Here is a 21,336-nt window from a genome sequence, read left to right as displayed (position 1 = left end):
GTGACCTCCTTCTAGAGAGGACAGTTGGAAAGGGGGGAGGGGAGAGTAACTCTACGGGGGGGAAACCTGATAAACATGACCTCAGCCAGGTGATCAAGGTCAACATCAACAGTGATAAGTCATGGTGATGGTAGATACCCTTGATATGACGTGATGAAAACAACACTTTACCTCTGCGGTCTTTTTCCCAAACACTCATAACCCCAGACTAATCACAGATATCGGAGAAATCTCAGTTGAGGGACATTCTACAAAATACCTGATCAGCACTCCTCAGAAAGTCATGGTCATCAAAAACAAGGAAAGTCTGAGAAATTGCCACCGTCTGGAGGACCTAAGGAGACATTGAGACTAAATGTACTGTGGTGTCCTGGATGGGATCACAAGACAGAAAAGACATAGGGGAAGTTTGAGTATATGTGAATAAACTTTGGACTTTAGTTAATAATATTGTATGAATATTGATTAGTCTCAGAAGAAAAACAGGAGCCTCTCTAGAAATCTGACTGCAATAATTCTTTCCAACAAAGGAATGTTTTTTGCAGACTAGTGTTTTAACTAACATTCTCTCTTTTACCAAGTTTAAAGGGACTCAGGGATAACATGGGTGATTGAAATCTAGAACAAACCCAAATCCTTAATGATTATATTCAGCTTTTGTCCTCCTCCATTTTCTCCCCAAAGAGAATAAGGTAGAACAAAAAAGTCCCCAAGGATGGAGAGAAGTTTCTAGAACCAGACTGCCTCCACCCTTTACTGGTTTTACAGACAATTTCCTCAACTTCTCAAAGCCTCAGTTTCCTTATCTTAAAATGGGGATAATAATGCCTTCGCTACAGGCTTTTAAACTCGATGTATGATCACTTCTTGATCCATAGTGATTACTTAATATCGTTTACCTTACTCCACTGTGTCTCAGTTCCTTCCACTGTAAAATCACTAATATTAGTACCTACTTCAAAGTTCAAGTTGGATAACATATGCAAAAGGCTTGGTCAGTGCATGATATCTATTAAATATTTAATAAATACATATTAGCTTTCATTATTAAATTTTTATCTCTGCAGCTCTTGGTAGAAATACATATTAGCAGTTGACTCCAAAAGTCAAATAGTAGAAGAAAATGCTATAGAGCAGTGGTTCTTAACTGGGGATGATTGTACCCCGGAGACATTTGGCAATGTCTGAAGACATTTTTGGGTGTCACACTTGGAGGAGAGCGTACTGTTGGCATCTAGTGGGAGAGGCCAGGGATTTCTACTATACATCCTGTGATGCACAGAACAGCACCGACCCCATCTGTAACAAAGGATTATCCAGGCCCCAATGTCAATAGTGCTGAGGTTCTCCAAGTGGTTCTCCAAGTCTGCTCCATAGACAAGCAGCATTGGCACGACCGGAACTACTTGAGATGCCAGTTCTCAGGGCCCACCCCAGAACCCCAGAATCAGATACTATGGAAGGTAAGGCCCAGCAACCTGTGCTTTCATAAGCCCTTTGGGTGAATGTGGCCCTCCTCAGAGTTTGAGAAGCACTGGGGTAGCACATGAGATGGCGTGAGACGTAGAAATTCCACTAACTGATTAATCTGTCTAGGAAGGACTGCATTGCTCGCATCCCAAATTCCGTCTGGCACTACTAGTAAAAGATCATTTTTTTCAAAGATAGTATAGAATAATTCAGAGAGGAAAACTCCTGAGTTTAGTAATTACTTAGGCGGAAAAGTTATCATAGATTGCTAACTGGTGAGTTAAACATACACCCACAGATGATTAAAAAAATTGGAAGAGGCAAAGTAATTGGCATAATTTGTACAAGAAAGGCAAACTGTTCAATTTTAACAGTTAACATGATTATTAACAATTTTAACATTTTAAACAAGCATTAAAATGATTAGGTTATATTCAAGGAACATGGGGGTTGTTGATTATTACCCAACTGCCAGTACTATTATTTTATGTATATTTATAACCATCCACTCATTCACTCCCTGAACCTTTTTTGAGCACCTACTATTTTCTAGGTACTATTCTAAGCAGTGGGGATGGGAAGATACTATATTTTTCAGCCCCTAAAGCAATAGTTCTCAATCCTGGCTGCAGTTTACAACAACCGAGGGAGCTTTTAAAAACTACTAATGCCCCAAGTGGGGCTTCTAGAATGCTGGTTATATTTGTTTTTTAACCTGAATTGTGGTTATGCTGGTAAGTCCACTTCGGGACAATTCAAAATGCTGTACATATATGATTTGTGAATTTTCTATATATGTATGTGAACTTTCTATAAATATATTTCAATTTAGATTATTTTAAGAAATGCCAATGCCTGAGTCTTACCCAAGATCATATCACGTATATTAGAAACTTCAAGGGTAGGACTCAGTCACTGGCTTTTGGTTGTGTTTTAAATATGCCATGGTTGACCACAATGGCAATGCTCAGTCATGCTAGGTGAGAGTGACTGATGTTGCACCAATGGAGTAAAAATTCAGTTTTACAAGGGACCTCAGTCAATGTTTGCTTGCTCCTTTCTTCTGTCAGTCAAATTGGGAAAATAGTTTGGTTATTTCCTTAACTGTATGCTCTCCATTGGGCGTACAGTTGGAGCATCTCCTAAATAACTGGAAAATATGACAACACCAGGCCCTTTTCCATATGACAACAGTCAGCTCAAACAGAGGAGCAGCTGCTCCTTAGAGTATCAGCTCCCCAGTTCTCAACAGACCCCACTACCCCTACTTTCTTCCCAACGTGAGGCTGGTCATCCATTTCCTATTTATCCCCATGCTTAAGCTAGAGTTACTCCCAGCCAGAAATTATACTGGCTAATACTCATTTAGGTTACCTGCCTGACCTGGGTTGGCATTTAAATTTGCAACACCTGCTCAATTAACTTTTTTTTTTTTAATTTACTCTATTCTCCCTCAATTCGGGAAACAGTGATGTTACCTCTTTAACTGGGAGTTGTGTGCAGGGAGACTTGTTCATCTTTAATATCCTCTATCCAACCCTTCTCAAATGTTTTCTCCAAGAGAATTAAGGCCCACTGTCTCTTGTTTGAAATGAATTAACTTCTCTCCTATGCACCCAAAACAGTACCAGCTGTGTGTCATCCTTGGGAGAACAGAGAAAATAGTCACTGCTATGGTGTGAATGCTTATGTCTCCCCACCCAATTCATGGGTTGAAATCCTAATGCCTGATGTGATGGTATTAGAAGGTGGGACCTGTGGTTGGAATCAACCAGAAAGCACTGTCATTATAACTCTTTTTCTCCACAATCCCCCTAACCCGTTTCTCCCTCCCCAGGTGCCCACACCAGAAATCCGAGCCCACAACGTCTACCTGGATCTCTCTGCTTATGGGATTGAGTTCACTTCTGCAGTGAAGGAATCCCCAAGCTCTCATCAGGCAGTCAAACAGCCAGCTTTCCACCTAAAAATCTATGGAACCTTCCGCCACCGATACATTGCTTTGGCATGTCCAGCTTCTGATTCCAAAGTTGTTAGATTTCTCCGTCATACTCTCAGCTCCTCAGTAAGTACAGGGAGAATAGGGTAGGGAAGTATTTGTTTTTTATCATCTAAGAAACTCTATAGTACTTAAAACTTCACTTTGTGTGCTTTTGTTTTCAAATAAAGATTGTCATCAATACTGCTTTACATACAAATATGTAAATAGCTTTTATTGATTTCTAAAAAGCAGTTCTGTAACTCTAACCCAGAGATTTTTAAAAATGTTTCCAGGCACAATATTTGTAAATCAAGTAAATTGTCATATTCTTAGAGGACAAAATTTCAGAGATTTGAATGTAAACTTTCATTATTAATGATGTATTGCTGTGTAACAAATGACCCCCCAAATTAGTACCTTACAACCACATTTATGATGTCACCATGTCTGTGGGTCAGGAATTCACGTGTGGCTGAGCTGGTTTCCTCTCGCTCAGGCTCTCTCACAAGGCTACAGTCAAGGTGTTGGCCAGGCCTGCAGTCATCTCAAGGCTTAACTGGGGCCCTTGTGTGTGTGTGCATGTGGGTGTGAATCTGTTTTCAAGCTCACTCATGTGGCTCTTGCCAGGAGACACCAGATCTTTGCACATGGGCCTCTCTGTAAGGCAGCTTATAACATGGCAAATGGCTTCCCTCAGCGTGAGTGAGCAAGAGGGAGAGAGGCTGAACACCCAAGAGGGAAGCATAGTCTTCTTATGACCTAATATTGGAGTGACATCTCGTTTCTTCTGCCATATTGGATTCATTAGAAGAGAGTTGACCAATCAAGTCCACATTCAAGGGGTGGGTATTACACAATGGTGTGAATACCAGGAGATGGGGATCACTGGGAGCCATCTCAGAGGCGGCCTTTCATACCCTGTGAATGTTAAGTCAGAGATGTCCTTAACCAACACACAGCATTGCTGACTCTAGACTAAATAGTTCAAAAACATATTGGATTTTTTTTCTGGGCTTATTGTTTAGTTAACAAAAAAATGTTAGAATAAAATATATTTGGGAAATAAAAGGAAAAGGGAGGAAGGTAATTAGCCTTAATTCCCCCATATGCACACACTTTTATTTTTCCTTCAATTCTTATCCAAATCCATAAATATTTTTACATGGTTACAATTATCTTGTATAGTCTTTGGTGCACCATTTGTTTGTGTGTGTGAGGAAGATCAGCCCTGAGCTAACATCCATGCTAAGCCTCCTCTTTTTGCTGAGGAAGACAGGCCCTGAGCTAACATCTATTGCCAATCCTCCTCCTTTTTTTCCCCTTTTCTCCCCAAAGCCCCAGTAGATAGTTGTACGTCATAGCTGCACATCCCTCTAGTTGCTGTATGTGGGACGCGGCCACAGCATGGCTGGACAAGCGGTGTGTCGGTGCACGCCTGGATCCAAATCTGGCCGCCAGTGGCGGAGCGCGCGCACTCAACTGCTAAACCATGGGACCAGCCCCGCCCCATTTTTTTATACTTAGCATCATATCCTAAAGAATTATCCATGTTTCTAGAGACTCTTTATAATCACCATTTTAACATACTGGAGGTCCTTATTATCCTAAGATCATCTGCTGTCTTAAAGTGAGGGCTTAAGCCCTATTGAAAGTTAACCAAAATTGTGTTATAAATGGAGGGAAAACTGTAGCTGTAAATTATGAGAATAAGTTTATTTTATGTGATATGTATTCAAATGTAGGCCGTAATAGCAACTTTGCTGAATCTTAGAATAAAAAAATGAATAAAATGTTCATTTTTTTTTTGAGGAGATGGTTAATTTTTCCTGCAAAATTATATGATCACATTATAGACCTTGCCCTTCACGACTGACTTGCACATAAGGAACATAAAGAAAGTCTCATCTGCAAAAATAAGATTCAAGAACTTCATGAATTTTTAATGGTGGCCTTTTTCTAGCCCTTCGATCCAAATATATTTTTTAAGTACCCACCATCATCCTTTATCCAAGTCAGCCGTTAACTGGTGTACTTCTGTGAGTTTCTTTGCCTGTAGTTGAAGCGGTTCTCTGAAATCACCCGCATTGATTTTATAAAAGCCCACACTTTTGGAACGATTTGCAATTCTGCTTTGCAATCAATTTGCATTGATTGTATTTGCGTTATAATGTTAGATGTTCACTACAGTTGACTATCAGTCAGACTAATCAAAAAGATATTGATGATGGGTGGGGATAAATTAGAAGTTACTGTAAATGGGGAAGAAATGTTTAAAGGGTGAGTATTTTTTAGGTGCTGAATTCATTATTGAACAATTTCATATCATGATTTTTTTTCTTCTGCATTACACCTCTCTCCCTTGGCTGACACTGTTTTGTTTGTTTGTTCTTGGTGAGGAAGATCAGCCCTGAGCTAACATCTGCCAATCCTCCTCTTTTTGTTTTTTTTGCTGAGGAGGACTGGCCCTGGGCTAACATCCATGCCCATCTTCCACCACTTTATATGGGACACCGCCACAGCATGGCTTGACAAGCGGTGCGTCGGTGCACACTTGGGATCTGAACCGACGAACCCCCGGCCGCCGCAGCAGAGCACACACACTTAACCGCTTGTGCCACTGGGCCGGCCCCATACATGCTATATATATATATTTTTTTTTTATAATTTTTATTTATTTATTTATTTTTCCCCCAAAGCCCCAGCAGATAGTTGTATGTCATAGTTGCACATCCTTCTAGTTGCTGTTTGTGGGACGCGGCCTCAGCATGGCCGGAGAAGCGGTGCGTCTGTGAGCACCCGGGATCCGAACCTGGGCCGCCAGCAGCGGAGCGCGCGCACTTAACCACTAAGCCACCGGGCCGGCCCCATGCTGTATTTTTGATGCCAATATTTCTTCTAATGAATTTCCTCCTGTTGATGCTCACTGAGGATGGGTGGCAGGCATTCTTGGATGCCTATAAAACTTCTCTCCTCCTCATTCCGAGCATCAGCACCACACATCCACACACGCCCAGCTTCTTCCTTCCAATACAGTCATGACTGTGTTCACGGGACTGGAGACAGATGGAACTTGGTCCCTTCCATTCCTCAGGATGAATCTCATTTGTTCTAATCTGATAATCAGAATGCCATTCCCCTTGCTAATGATCAGTTCAAGGATAGGTGTGTGGCATACTTCTGGCCAATGAGGGGTGTCCTAGAAGATTCCCCTCATTCTTGAACAGGAGCACTAGAAAGGGACTTTCATTTTTTCTGCCTCTGGGTATTATCTTCTCATTTTGGAACTGTGGCAGCAATCTTGGAACCATGAACGGAGCCAGTGTAAGAAGACAAGCCAGTGCCCTGAGGAGAACAACAGAATGAAAAGATAAAAAGAACCTGAGTCTTTAAATTACCAGCAGTGAAACCACTCTAGAGCAGGTGTTCTGGTTACGAGAGATATTATTGTCCTAACTATATAAGCAGCTTCTAGTTGCAATTCATTAACGGCATCTGAGAGCATCCTTGGTCATGGAGTGTCTGCACTGTTTTAAGTTCTCTTTGCAGAGCAGTAATTCACTCAGCATGTATTTACTGAGTACCTGTTATGTGCTAGGCACTATGCTAAATTCTAAGGATATAGTAACGACTAAGACATGGTCCATGCCTAATGTTACTAACATTCTGTTGAGTGAAACAGATCTTAAATGACTAACTCCCTCAAAATAATATTTTTAACTAAAGGTAAGTGCTATAAGGAGACATATAGGGTGTTAAATGAACTATAACAAAGGTTCTAGTGGGCTGGGAAGGCTTCCTAGAGGAACCTATATTTGTGCTGAGACTTGAGGGACTAGGCTCAAGTATTAACTAGGGCCGGGAGGACAGCGGGCAATTTTGTAAGCAAGAACAGCATCTATGAAGGCATTTAGGTGGCCATAAACCACTGTGATTACAGGACAAAGAGAAAGGTTTGAGTGGCAGCAGCTGGGTTTGGAGAGAGGCAAGCAGGAGGAGCCAAATCATGTAGGCCAACATAGGCCATGTTTAGGATTTCAGTCCCATCCATCTGCTCTTCATCCTAGTACACCACTTAGAGTTGATCACAAAGAAGGCTACAATAGGAGAAACAGCTCTTGACTTATTGATGGCCACTATAAATCAGACCTTGGTTACTCCAGACAATTGAAAGAGATCTAGAGCATCATTGGTGTCAAAGGCTAAGAACTGATTCCATTTGGCCATATCCTACTAAAATGTGCTGTGTTTGACCCCGGTGTGCCTGCTGTTCAGAAAAGGCAAGCTCTTCCAAGGTCAGTTGAAACCCAAGTCTGCATGTGGGATGTTTGGCTTTCAACATGGAGAGACAGACTACATGCATTAAAAGACCATCTCTCTGGGTCATCTTGGTTTCCATCAGAGGAGCGAGCATGCATACCTTGTGAGGGGGCACTTGAGTGCAAACAATTGTGTAGTCATCACAAAGTGGCCGCACCCAGAAGGACACTGATTGATCACACTGACTTAATGTCATCCAAGACCCGGGTTCTCTTCTGTTCATTTATCCTGCTAGCTTTAGTGTGTCAACAGTGTCTTCATCAAGCTCCCAAGACGGCTGCCTCCATTCTAAGCACTATGTCTTCACACCACAGTTCCAAGTGGAATGCAAGCTTTTTTTCCAAAGCCTCTCTCTTTTCAGGAAGGAAAATCTTCCCAGAAGCTCCCAGAAGACTTCCCATAGCATCTCACTGGCCAAAACTAGGTTACATGCTTACCCACTAACCAATCACGAGCAAAGAGAATGAGTTGCCTTGATTAATTTGGATAATGGGAGTTTAATTCCTGGGGCGGTGCACATTGCTGCCAGATAAATGCAGGGTTTATTTAGTAAGGAGGAGGGGAATAGCTGATGGCGGGTATCCCAGAGTCTGCACTAGCATGAATCCTAATTCCCCAGTGGAAACTCTTTACCTTTTACTTGCCAGTATCTTTGATAAAATGCATTTTCAGGTTATCCTCAAATTCCTCTTTTTTTTTTTTCCGTCTCGCTTTAACTTTTGGTGCTATAAAACAGAGATGTGGGGCCGGCTCTGTGGCTTAGCGGTTGGGTGCGCACATTCCGCTACTGGCGGCCCGGGTTCAGATCCCGGGCGCGCACCGACGCACCGCTTCTCCGGCCATGCTGGGGCCGTGTCCCGCATGCAGCAACTGGAGGGATGTGTAACTATGACATACGGCTATCTGCTGGGGCTTTGGGGAAGAAAAACAAGGAGGAGGATTGGCAATAGATGTTAGCTCAGAGCCCGTCTTCCTTGGCAAAAAGAGGAGGATTAGCACAGATGTTAGCTCAGGGCTGATCTCCCTCACTAGGAAAAAAAAAAAAAAACAGAGATGTGTTCTTTATTGGGTGTGGGTGACTTTTTTTCCCCCTGAAATAATGTCTATAGGTGTCTACAGGAGAAAATTTCTCAAATCAGTCACCTCAAAATTTAATGGGCGTGTGCAGCTTGTCTCCCAGATAATCCATAAAATCTTTAAAACTCTGGGCCAAATTAATCCATACACAAGAAAAGTTAATTTAGGTGTCCTCTTCGACTAGGGTCTGCCAAAGAGAGTCTTAGATAGATTAAACCATTCTCAATATGCTGCTCCAATTTAATGAAAATCCATCTACCTTTATTTTTTTGTGTGATATGATAATAGAGAGAATTCCCTTGGGGTGGGAGTTGGGAATGAAATGGAATTGTGTGCAGGAGGCAGTAAGGCAGGTAGAAGAAATCTTTCAGTCTCAGCAGATTATAAATTCCTTAAAGGCAGGGATCATATCTTTAGAGGCATCTTAACATCATAATTAAGAGTTGGGGCCTATTTCAAAGGCAAGTTCTACCACTCACTGTGTCATCTTTGGAAAGTTGCTTACCCTCCCTGTGTCTCAGCTCATCTCAATAATAAGGACAGAAAAAGCAGCATACACGTCATAGGGTTGTTTCTTCGTAAGAAGGACAGTCAGAAACAAACAATTTTATTTATATAAAATTTACATAAAATCTTAATCTCTTTTGCACCATGGAGCACTTTGGCAGTCTGATAAATTTTACAGACCCCTTCTCAGGATTATGTTTTTAAAGGCATAAAATAAAATACATGGGTTGACAAAGAAAACTGACAGAATTGAAATACAGTTATCAAAATACTTTCAAAAAATTTGTGACATAGAATATATATACTTCTTTAATAATGCATGAAATAAGATCTAGTGACAGTTAATTTCAAAGAAGTGATAAGCATAAACAGTGCTTTGAGATTTCTGCAACAGCTATAATGTCATTTGAAAAATATCTATGGTTTTTGGGGCAGGCCCAGTGGCGCAGCGGTTAAGTGCTCGTGCTCTGCTCCAGCGGCCCGGGGTTCGCAGGTTTGGATCCTGGGCGTGCACGGGCATACCACTTGTTAAGCCATGCTGTGGCAGCGTCCCGTATAAAGTGGAGGAAGATGGGCATGGATGTTAGCCCAGGGCCAATCTTCCTCAGCAAAAAAGAGGATTGGCATCGGTTGTTAGCTCAGGACTAGTCCTCCTCAAACACACACAAAAAAATCTATGGTTTTTATTGGAGACAGTCATGGGTACTACCGTGAGTACATTCACAGTGGAGGGAAATCCTACATTTCAGTTAGAGGTTAATCAAAGTAGAGTTGTAATTTTTGTTTCAGCTCTCAGGTTAGGAACTAAATATAGATTCTACCTAAGCATTTTCTTTATTATTAACCCTTTACAAGCAAAATTTTAAATAACTGCATCAACACGCCGTCCCTCCACCAGCAGCGATTGTGAGAAATTTAATTTCCTGTTTTGTTGAAATCGTGTTGAGAAAGTGTTTTCATCAGTCTGTATGACGGATTTCCAGAAGCGGAGACCCAGGTTCTCAAGTCTCCTGCCCTCTCCTTGTAGATCATGAAGACCATCTTCCACCAAGTGTTCAACACCTACAAGATGGACATTGAGCCCCGTGTGAGGGACGCCGCTGTGTCCCGGGTGCAGTGCAGCAGAAGGCTCTTTGAGATCACGCTCTCCCACCGGCGGGCCACCGCTGCCTACATCCAGGGCGGAGGCAGGGTGGTCACTGTGGAGGGGGAGGCAGCTCGAGTACTCAACTTTGACATGGGTGAGCGGCTGTACAGGGCGGCTTCTGAGTATTTGTGTAGAGTGTTCCCATAAGCATGGAAGGGTGTGGGGGGAGGTGAGAGGGAGCAGGGACATAAGTAGCACAAGCAGGGTCAAGGGACTGTCTCCCTTCCCGGGCAGATTATAAATTCCTTAAGGGCAGGGACCGTGTCTTTGGAGGCAGTATGACATCGTGGTATGAGTTGGAGCACCAGCCCTCTGCCACCTGCTACTTCTTAGTACTTAACCCCTCTCAGCCTCTGTTTTCACAACTGTATAATGGGCATATTAATAGTATACTCCTCATCGGGTTGTTCAGTGAACAACAGAGTGAGATTCAATGAGTTAATGTGTCAAAGTGTGTAGTAAGAACTGAATAATATTGGTTATTATTTTCCATCTCTTTAACCCTGTAGAGGTTTTTCTTTGGCACAGAAAATGAACACGATAATTTCTTAATGATTTCAAGTTGATGCAAAAAACTGAAGAAAGTTCATTATCTGAGTAAACTACCTTTAGCACAACAGCTGATTCAGGTTGGTGCTGTAGATTAGGGCATAAGTCAGTAACTATCGGGGCAGATGATCTGGGTTCAAACCCAGGTCCCACTACTTATGATCTGTGATTAAATTAGGAAAGTTACTAGCGTTTCCCTACCTTACTGGCAAATTGGAGAATATAACAGCATTGATCTCTTAGGGTTTTTGTGATAATTAAATAATCCACATAAGGTTTTTAGCACAGTGAGTGCAACATATTATATGTTCCCAGTTTATGTTTACTATGCAGCAGCCTCTGTTCTAAGCACTTTGCAGGCATTATCTCATGTAATCTTTACTCATCCCCAAGAGGCAGGCATTAACATTAACCCCATTTTCTGGATGGGGAAACTGAGGTCTAATATGATTACCCAGCTAGTGGCAGAGCCAGACTTGCACAGAGGCATTAAGCATCCACTTATCCTGCCTCCAGCTAGATTGTAGGGCTGTTTTTAACAGTCATTAGAGATGTAGAAAGCCTCAGGGTTGAAGAGAAGGACAAAGATGAGAAGACTAGGAGAACATTCAAAAAAGGAGATTTGGAGCTTGAAAGAGGAAGGAAATAGATTATCCTCATGTTTTCAGTGGAAGAAACGCAGGTCAGAGTTAAGAATGTTACCCAAGCCCAGCTGGAAATAGGAGGTGAAATGAAGGTTCAAGTGCAGTTCTCTCAGACTCTCGGACCCTGACACCCTCACCTCCCCATAACCCCCCTCCATTTCTCACAAACACACACACACACTTTTTCCAGTGAGGAAAAGACTGAGTGCATCTCTCTCTGAACTTTATTGTAAGAATTCGATCATAGTTCCAAGTACGTCGTCATGAGGAAATGAGATGGCAGGGGAATGGCATTTTTGCCTATGATGCATTTTGTTTCTGCTAGGTCAAGACATGCTTTGTGGCCTAGAGGAGCTAAATCAGGCTGTTGAAATCCCCTGTCACTGCAAATATTCTCTTGATTTATGAAAAAATAATAAACGTGTGTTTAGATTAGCACAGCTACAAAATATATACATGGTGTGGGTCCTTTTTTTTTTCAATTGGCATTTTAGTGTGACCTTTAGATACAAGCCCCAGATAAAGCATTTGAAATAATAGCAATGGTAATAATGGTAATGAGAGAGCCACAATAATTACTGTCGTTTATTGAGTGCCTGCCCTGTGCTAGGCATTATATCACGAACTTTCTATTTATTATACATTTAATTTTCTCAAAAATATGAGGTCAGACTTCTGATTAGAGATAGTAGACTGGATACAAACATTTATAGCTACTTTCTCCTGAAAGCTCATTAAAATGACAAAGAGCAGTACTTTTTATTTTATTTTGGTAAATTAAGGACAAAGAGAGCAGGAGAGAAGACTGTAGAAAGAACACTTTGGAATCTGGAAAGCAAAAGAAGCATGTGTGGTGTAACTTCTTGGATTAGGTTTGGGTCAAGTGGCAGAACACCCCATTTAATAGAGGTTTAAACACATGAGGTTTGTTTCTCTCATATAAATATGGAATTGGGGAGTAAAGACGAGGCATGAGAGTTCCACACAGTTGTCAGGGATCTAGCCTCTTTGTAGCTTTCTTCAGCTTCCTGTGTGCCACCCTCATCTCATGGTCCAAGAAGGCCGCTTGAGCTCAGTGCATCACATCCGTTTTCAGCTGGCAGTAAGGAGGAAAGGTAGGTGAGATAGGCATGCACCTCACTTTAAAGACACTTTTTTTAGGTTTTTATCATGTGTCTTTCACCCAAGATATCAATCGCTATTAAAGATAGACATTATCTAGGTTTAGTAAGCTATTCTAATATGTATCTTTATGATTAACCAGAGCCTAGTGAACTGACATTTATTAAACAAATGCTGTACCTGAAATTTCCTCAACTTTGGAGTCTGAAATACCTAGCATTGTGCTAAGCACTCAGTAGGAATGCTGGATCCAGGATTAGCTGTGGGAATAACCACATCCTTGTGATTTGACTTCCTTAGTCTTGGCGTGCTGGTCAGCATAATGGAAGAGGGAGAGCCTTCTCTAATCGGTGGCTGAGATGTGAAGTGAGATGCTATGTATAAACCTGGGGCAGCATGAGTACCCGCCCGAACGTCAATCTCCTTTCATCCCTTCACCCTTCTGGGAGTTCCTAGGAGCACAGCACATTAGCAAAGAACAGCAAGGATCCTTCTTTTGAAAATGGTATTTTACAATTCTCAAGTTCACACCATGATCTCTTTTGGAGTCTGTCATGTATACATGGATGGCCATGGTGAAGAGTCAGAGAAACGTCACTTCTGGTGCAGCACTGCCACTTTTCTGATTTGGAAGCAAGTTTTACCTCTCTAAGCCTCAATTTCCTCATCTGTAAAGTGGGGATAATAATTGTACCTCCCTCATGGGGTGGCTGGTGGAATTACATAGTTCCTAGTAAGTGCTTAGCACAGTGCTTGGAACATAGTCAGTACTCAATGAATGTTAGCTTTAATTATCCAGTGGGGACTATTAGCCTCATTAGATGAAAAAACTGAGGTTCAGGGAACCCACAATGACTATGTTAATAATTAATAACAGCAATAATCACTGAATGGGATCTTATTATATGCATTAACTCATGTCAGATTTACCTCACTCCCAAGAGGCAGGAATTAACTTTACTTGCATTTTCCTGATGGGGAAACTGAGGTCTAATGCAATCACCCTCATGTTGAGATACAGAAGGGGGAAACAGTGGCCGCCAATCCTTTGATGTTTAATAAGATTTGACTACTGTCTACGTGGGCAAAGGTCTATGCTGGACTTCGTACTGGGTGCTGAGGCCCCCAGGATGAGTGGAGCTGGACACAGTGTTTAATCTGATGGTTCTCACAGACAAGGAAGAGACAGACATAGCAGACAATTTCAATATTACATCCTAAATGCAATGCTAGAGGGAAGTATATGATTCTACCTATGTGAAGACAAAAGGAGGGTGTATTAATTATAGTAGTTAGTTATTGCTGCACAACAATTACCCCAAACTTAAAACAACAGATTTTTATTATCTCACGCAGTTTCTGAGGGTCAGGAATTCAGGAGTGGCTTAGCAGGGTCGTTCTGGCTCACAGTCTCCCATGAAGTTACATCAAAATGTCAAGACCACAGGCACCTGAAGGTTTGATCAGGGCTCAAGGAGCTGCTTCCAAGATGGGTCACTTGTGGCTAGCAAGATGATACTGGCTAGAGAGACCTCAGTTCCTCGCCCCGAGGGCCTGTCCACAGGGCTGCTTGAATGTCCTCATGTCATGGCAGCTGGTTTCCCCAGAGCAAGTGATCCAAGGGAGAGCAAGGAGGAAGCCACAATGTCTTTTATTGTGTAGCCTTGCAAGTCACATTCTATCCATTCCACCATATTTTATTTGTTAGATCAGCCCCATATAGTGTGGGAGGGGACTACAACAGAGCAGGAACACAGGTGGTGGGATTCTTGGAGGCTGGCTACCACAGAGGTCAATCAGCTCTGATGAGAATTCAAGGAAGACTTTCTGGAAGAGTTTTGCCAGCAACAGCTAACTTGAGAACAGGGATTCATAACCTCGGATCCATGGGCAGAACTTAAGGAGTCTGACCTTGGGTGGACAAAAATTGCTTCTGATTTTCACAAAACTGTGAGAGAAATTTAGCATTTCCTTCAATTAGGAATGCGGGAAACCAACACTGCTGGTATGAGCAGTACCTGAGACTTTGTCACCAGTAGAAGTTACAGACGTTTTCTTATCATATGACTGTTGTTGCAGATATCTTGAAATATTGTTTATGCTAATCACTACTTCAAAATTATGGTGATTGACCTGCCACTAGATCTTGATCTTTAATGCATGTTTAATGAAGGACAGGTATTATTACATTACAATTTTGTTTCTAATATTTAAATAATTCTGTTTCAATATGCTTGTCTTTGTGAGTCTACGCATTTTATTTTATACACTGAAAGAGGTTATTCTGAGAAAGGAACCATAGATGTCACTAGACTGCCAAGCAGATCTGTAGCACACACACAGGGTAGTGTAGAAGGAGAGTAGGAATCATACAGCTGAAGGCAGGAAAGGCATGTGACAGGTAGTGAGAACACCAGGGGGCCAGAGGCCGGCTTCCATATATGTGTATTACTAAGAGTCTCAAGTCCAAGAAGGTGAAGGAGTAGACGAGGCTGTAAACATAAACAGGGACCATTCACCAAAGATTTGGCTGCAGAACTTGAACTTGATACCATTGTGGTAGAAAAGGCCTGGGATAGGGGCAACCCAGCAAATGACTTATTTTTGTATTTATTCATGCATTTAGTTAAAAAGTGTTTATATCCAAATTACACATTTCAAAGTATACACAGTGAAAGCCTTCCTCTCATTACTCACTGCTACTACTCTGGAATGTTCTCTAATGCAAAAGCCACCATGGTCACCACCAATGTATATTATCCTCAGGAAAAGATTTTCATGTCAGAGAGCGGCTGTTTAGATATGCGTTTTAAATAGCTCACTCTGATCAAGGTGCCCACTGAAGACAAGGCTTTATGCAGAAGCTGCAGGTGAGAGTGAGAGGCAAGGCTAGGGATGATAGGGAGAGTATGATATTCTTTACTTTCTAAAAGAATTCTTCACAGATCTACTGGGAGATTCCACAAGTGCAAATAAACACAGTTCATTCGGTTGACAAGTTCAGATTTCCTGTGCAAAACATGGGAGACAGTACAGCCAGGTGATTCAGAAAACAATACAGGCTTCAGAACTAAGAGAAGTGGGAGTGGTCATTTACCAAATCTCTGTTGTATTTGCTAATCTGAGCCTCAGTTATCTCTTCTGTAGAGTGGGGCTATTAATACCCACCTCTATGCATTTGTCACAGTAGTGTATATTATAATGCTCGGAAAAAGTTTCGTATAATTATGCATATGCTTTAAAGTCAGATCTAAAGTCAGAGTGGTGCTCCCTGGTTGAATTTTAAAGTTCTTACAGTCTGGTTCTAATCACCAATCACAACGATAATAGCTAACAGTTCATGATATACCATTCAATAGTAATAGCTGGCTTTGTGCCTGGCACGGTGCTGAGAGCTTTGTAGTCATCACTTCTTTTTTGCTTTTCTTTTCTTTATGTCCTCCTTTCTGGTACACTTACATGTGCACGTCTGGCAGGATCTGGGGTGAATCTTGGGTTCCAGGGCCTGGAGTCTTTGGAAGAATTCATTGGCAAGATCGCGACAGCCGTCGATCAGAGCGACATCCTGGAAGCTTTGGCTGCCAAAATAAGACACTCTAAACAGGTGGTGGAAGACTTTAAACAGAATGGACTCCTCGCCGCAATTTTTGAGTGACTGGGGGCAACACGACTGCTCCCCACAGGGTGATACTTCTCCCTGCAGGGGAGAAGGTAGCTAGTAATGAAGTTAGGCTGAAATAGAATTTCATGAACGTTGGCAAGTTAGCAATTTTCACTAAAGCTACATTGAAGCTTGGGGGCTTTACATATAAATTAAACGAATGAAGTTTCCAAACTCAAGGGTCTAATTTCCAGAAGTCACTGCAATAGATGTGATGTGCTCAGCAGGGGAGAGTGTCTACCTGTGGCTCAGGGGAAAATGTGCATTATTACTTAGTCCTGAGAACTTTCAGAATAAAACAGAATCACTTTCTCCTTCTGATGCTTCAGGGAATCAGTTCTTAGCCTATTATGGCTGCAAAGGTTTATAAGTTACCTAGTTTAGGAGCCCCCAATCTTTTAGATTTCTTGCAATAGAGAAAGGCTTTGTTTTGTGGTTTGTTTTTATTGTTATTTGTGCATTGCTTTTAGTGAGGTGGTTTATACGGAGATTGTCCACTTTATAATTGTGTCAAAGGATGTTTTAAAAATGAAATAAGCAAACAAAAAACAACACTCTGTTATCACTATCATTTCATAAAAGATAACATTTTAATGCTAAAAATGTAGGAAATAATATACATCATCTAAGAACTATTTTTGCCAGGAATCTAACAACGTTTCTAGACTCAATTCCAGGTTATAGGAGATACAGGGATAAAGGAAGAATTTAAAAAGTACCAGGAAGCAATAGTCAGAAAAATCAAGAAAATAGGGTAAGATGATTTTACCTGGATGACACTTCAGAATGTCAGTGTCATGAGGAAAAAAGGTGGGAGCACTGTTCTGGATTACATGAGACCAAAGAGACAAGCAAGCAAGCACAATGCATAAATCTTGAATGGCTCCTGGTTTGGGTTAGGGGGAAGCTATCAAAGACATTTTACAAATGTTAAACATAGAGTTACCATATGATCCAGCAATTCCACTCTTAGGCATATACCCATGAGAAATGAAAACATATATTCACATAAAAACTTGTATATGAATGTTCATAGCAGCATTTTTTTTTTATTGTGGTAACATTGGTTTATAACATTATATAAATTTTGGGTATACATCATTATATTTTGATTTCTGTGTAGTTTATATCATGTTCACCACCCAAAAACTAATTACAATCCATCACCATATACAAGTGCCTAATCACCCCTTTCACCCTCCTCCCTCCACCCCTTTCACTCCTCCTCCCTCTGGTAACCACCAATCTAATCTCTGTCTCTATGTGTTTGTTTGTTTTTGTTTTTATCTTCTATATATGAGTGAGATCATACGGTATTTGACTTTCTCCTTCTGACTTATTTCACTTAGTATAATACCCTCAAGGTCCATCCATGTTGTCACAAATGGCCAGATTTCATCCTCTTTTATGGCTGAGTAATATTCCATTATGTATATATACCACATTTTCTTTATCCATTTGTCCCTTGATGGGCACTTAGGTTGCCTCTAAGTCTTGGCTATTGTGAATAATTCTGCGATGAGCATAGGGGTGCATATATCTTTACTCATTTGTGTTTTCATGTTCTTTGGATAAATACCCAGCAGTGGAATAGCTGGGTTGTACGGTGGGTGGTTCTATTGTTAATTTTTTGAGGAATCTCCATACTGTTTTCCATAGAGGCTGCACCCGTGTATGAGAGTTCCCTTTTCTCCACATCCTCTCCAACACTTATTATTTTCTGTCTTGTTAATTGTAGCCATTCTGACAGGTGTAAGGTGATATCAAATTGTAGTTTTGATTTGCATTTCCCTGATAATTATTGATGTTGAACATCTTTGCACATGCCTGTTGGCCATCTGTATATTTTCTTTGGAGAAATGTCTGTTCAGATCTTTTGCCCATTTTTTAATTGGGTTGCTAGTTTTTTTGTTGTTGAGATATATGAATTCTTTATATATTTTGGATATTAACCCCTTATCAGATATATGGTTTGCAAATATCTTCTCCCAATTGTTAGGTTGTCTTTTCATTTTGTTGATGGTTTCCTTTGCTGTGCAGAAGCTTTTTAGTTTGATGTAGTCCCATTTGTTTATTTTCTTCTATTGTTTCCCTTGCCCAGTCAGACATGGTACTTCAAAATATGCCATAGCAGCATTATTTATAGCAGCCCAAAAGTGGAAACAGCCCAAACGTCCATCAACTGATGAATGGATAAATAAAATGTGGCATATTCATATAAAGGAATATTACTCAGACATAAAAAGGAGAAGTACTGATACATGCTACAATATGGATGACCCTAAAAAACATGCTAAATGAAAGAAGCCAGACACAAAGGACCACATGTTGCATAATTCTTTTGATAGGATATGCCCAGAATAGGCAAATCCATACAGACAGAAAGTAGATTAATGGTTGTCAGGGGCTGAAGGGAAGGGAGAATGAAGAATGATTGCTAATGGTTTCCATTTGGCTTGAGGAAAATATTCTAAAATTACATAGTAGTTACACAACTCTGTAAAAATATTAAAAACCATTGACTTTTACACTTTTAAAGGGTGGTGCATTTTATGGTAAGCAAATTCTATCTTAATTTAAAAAAATCCAAAATGACAGTTTGAGTATAAGTAGATGATGTAATGGAAATATTAATTTTCTTAGGTGTGACAATGATATTGGGGATATGGAAAAAAATGTCCTCATTCTTAGGAGACAGCTGTTGGAGTATTCAGGGGTCGACTGCCTTCATGTCAGCAATTCACTTTCAAATGGTTCAGCCCACACAACAGATTCTCTCTCTTTAAAGCAAATGTGGCAGAAATATATCAATTGTTACATCTAGGTGTGTGTGTGATCGTGGGGGGGTGGAGATAGACATTCATTGTACTCTTCTCTCAACTTTTCTGGATGTTTGAAAATTTCATAATAAAACATGTTGGGAAAAAGGAAAAAAATAGATCGCCAGAAAATAAAAGGACAGATGTCATCTCATAGAAAATAAAAGGATAGTAATATATTTAAGTGGAACATATTTAGCATTATGAAAAATTCATTTCTTTTATCTTATTTTTCTCACTTTCCCATGGAGGAGTGAAAACCTCTTGGCATCCATCTGAGGACCAGCACTGGGGACCCCCTGACCTGGAAAGGCAGCTCACAGGGCAGTTGGCTGAGAGCAGGAATCTGGGGCTAAGGCCCTTATTTGGATTCTAATCCCAGCTCCTGCTGGCTGTTGCTCACCCAGTGACCTTGGGCAAATTACTTAGATTCCTTGTGCTCCAGTTTCCTCATCTGTAAAAAGTGGACTGATAATAATGGAATAAGGAAAGTTAAGGGACTTGGCCACTGTCACACACAGCTTGTAAGTGACATTAGCTGAATTGGGTTCCAAAGATAAATTACAGGAAACCCTCCCCAAAACTCTCCCCATCTCTGCAGACCTATAGGTCTTAGTTCGAACGTCTTTTAGAACCTTCAAGCCAGAGTTCTTTGTGTGTCTGTTGGTTTTATCCTAATTGATTTCTGGCTACAGGGTGTGTTTCGTTTTTCTTGGTTTCTCTCAGAGACATAGCATAATTTTTTTCATTTGTGTGTTTGAATGAATAAGTAAAATACAAACGTACCTCCCTATGTAAGGCCACATTGACCAGAAAGAGTTTTGCCTCGACTCCTGTTCAATATTCTTCCTTATTGGTTACCTCCCATGAGAAGTTTATCAGAAGAGACAGGAAGCTTCCCAGGTCTCATTAGCATATTGAGTTTGGCATCAAAACATGAGGCTTAATTTCCCAAAGAATGATGACTTTAGTTGAAGCAGGTTTTGCAGAATTGTTGGCGTGTTTGTGCGCATGTAGGGGAGGGAAATGACCATCATTGCAGTAACGACAATGAACTAAAGAAACGTGGCTCCAGGAACGTTACACTCAAACTTGTGCCCACTGCACGTGTAAGGCCAAACTGCTTTCAGCAAAAGCTGATCAAATCTTGTCATCATAACGTCAGTTATTGCAGAAGTGAGCAATCAGTAAGAACAAATGTAGAAATCCTTCTCAGGAATTGGCTTTAGCCTTTAAAATCGTGGGCAGACAGGGCCATCTGCTGTGTGGTTGTATTACCACACATTGAGATTTTTTATTTTAACTTCCTTACTAATCACAATGTGATTCAGTTGGCTTTACAAAAACAAACCATTCTTTAGGTTTTCTTAGGGTTACCTGTTGAGGACCCTGGCTCATTCCCAAATTTAAGGCTCCTCAAATCCATAATAATCTTATAAGCTAAACAGGGCTCTCCCTTTGATATATCCTTGTAAGACCAAAGTCAAAGCCACGTGCAAGCTCAAGTCCAAGAGAAGCAGAAACTACGACTAGAGGAAGCCAGTAAGGAGAGAGCAGAAAAATGTAGCATGTGAGCAAAGAGGAAGGAGCAAGAGACATGAAACCTACCAGAGAAAAAGAAATGGGCTGTCCTTGGGCTCTCTCAGGCCCCGATAACATCCTAATTTAGCTCAGGTGCACCCTGGTCATAAACTTTTGAAGAGCCTCTGTTGCTTGCAATCGAATAAGCAAAACTAAAACTGTGTCAGTTTTAATGAAGCCAAAAGACTATGAATCCTAGAATCTGGCATGCCTACTCTCATGAATCCCCAAATACCTGTTTGTCTCCTGTCTTTAACCTTCTGATAGGGGCCACAGATAAGATGTAGGGAGAGAGGAATAAAATGAGGTCATCATAACCATTTGGGACCATTATTTGTGTCTGGGCCACCCAGCCAGACTTCTGTCAGCCCATGTCTCTCACCTGCGGAGGGACTAGGAATTGGAGAGGCAGTGCCCTCAGACAGCCTTAGAGAACTTGGTGATCAGAACCAGCAGGGTCT

Source organism: Ceratotherium simum, chromosome 30 (genome assembly GCF_057802395.1).
Source record: "Ceratotherium simum simum isolate JZ-2026a chromosome 30, ASM5780239v1, whole genome shotgun sequence".
In the NCBI taxonomy this organism is placed as follows: Eukaryota; Metazoa; Chordata; class Mammalia; order Perissodactyla; family Rhinocerotidae; genus Ceratotherium; species Ceratotherium simum.
The sequence above is the reverse complement of the archived record's forward strand: the minus strand, read 5'-3'. Positions refer to the sequence as shown.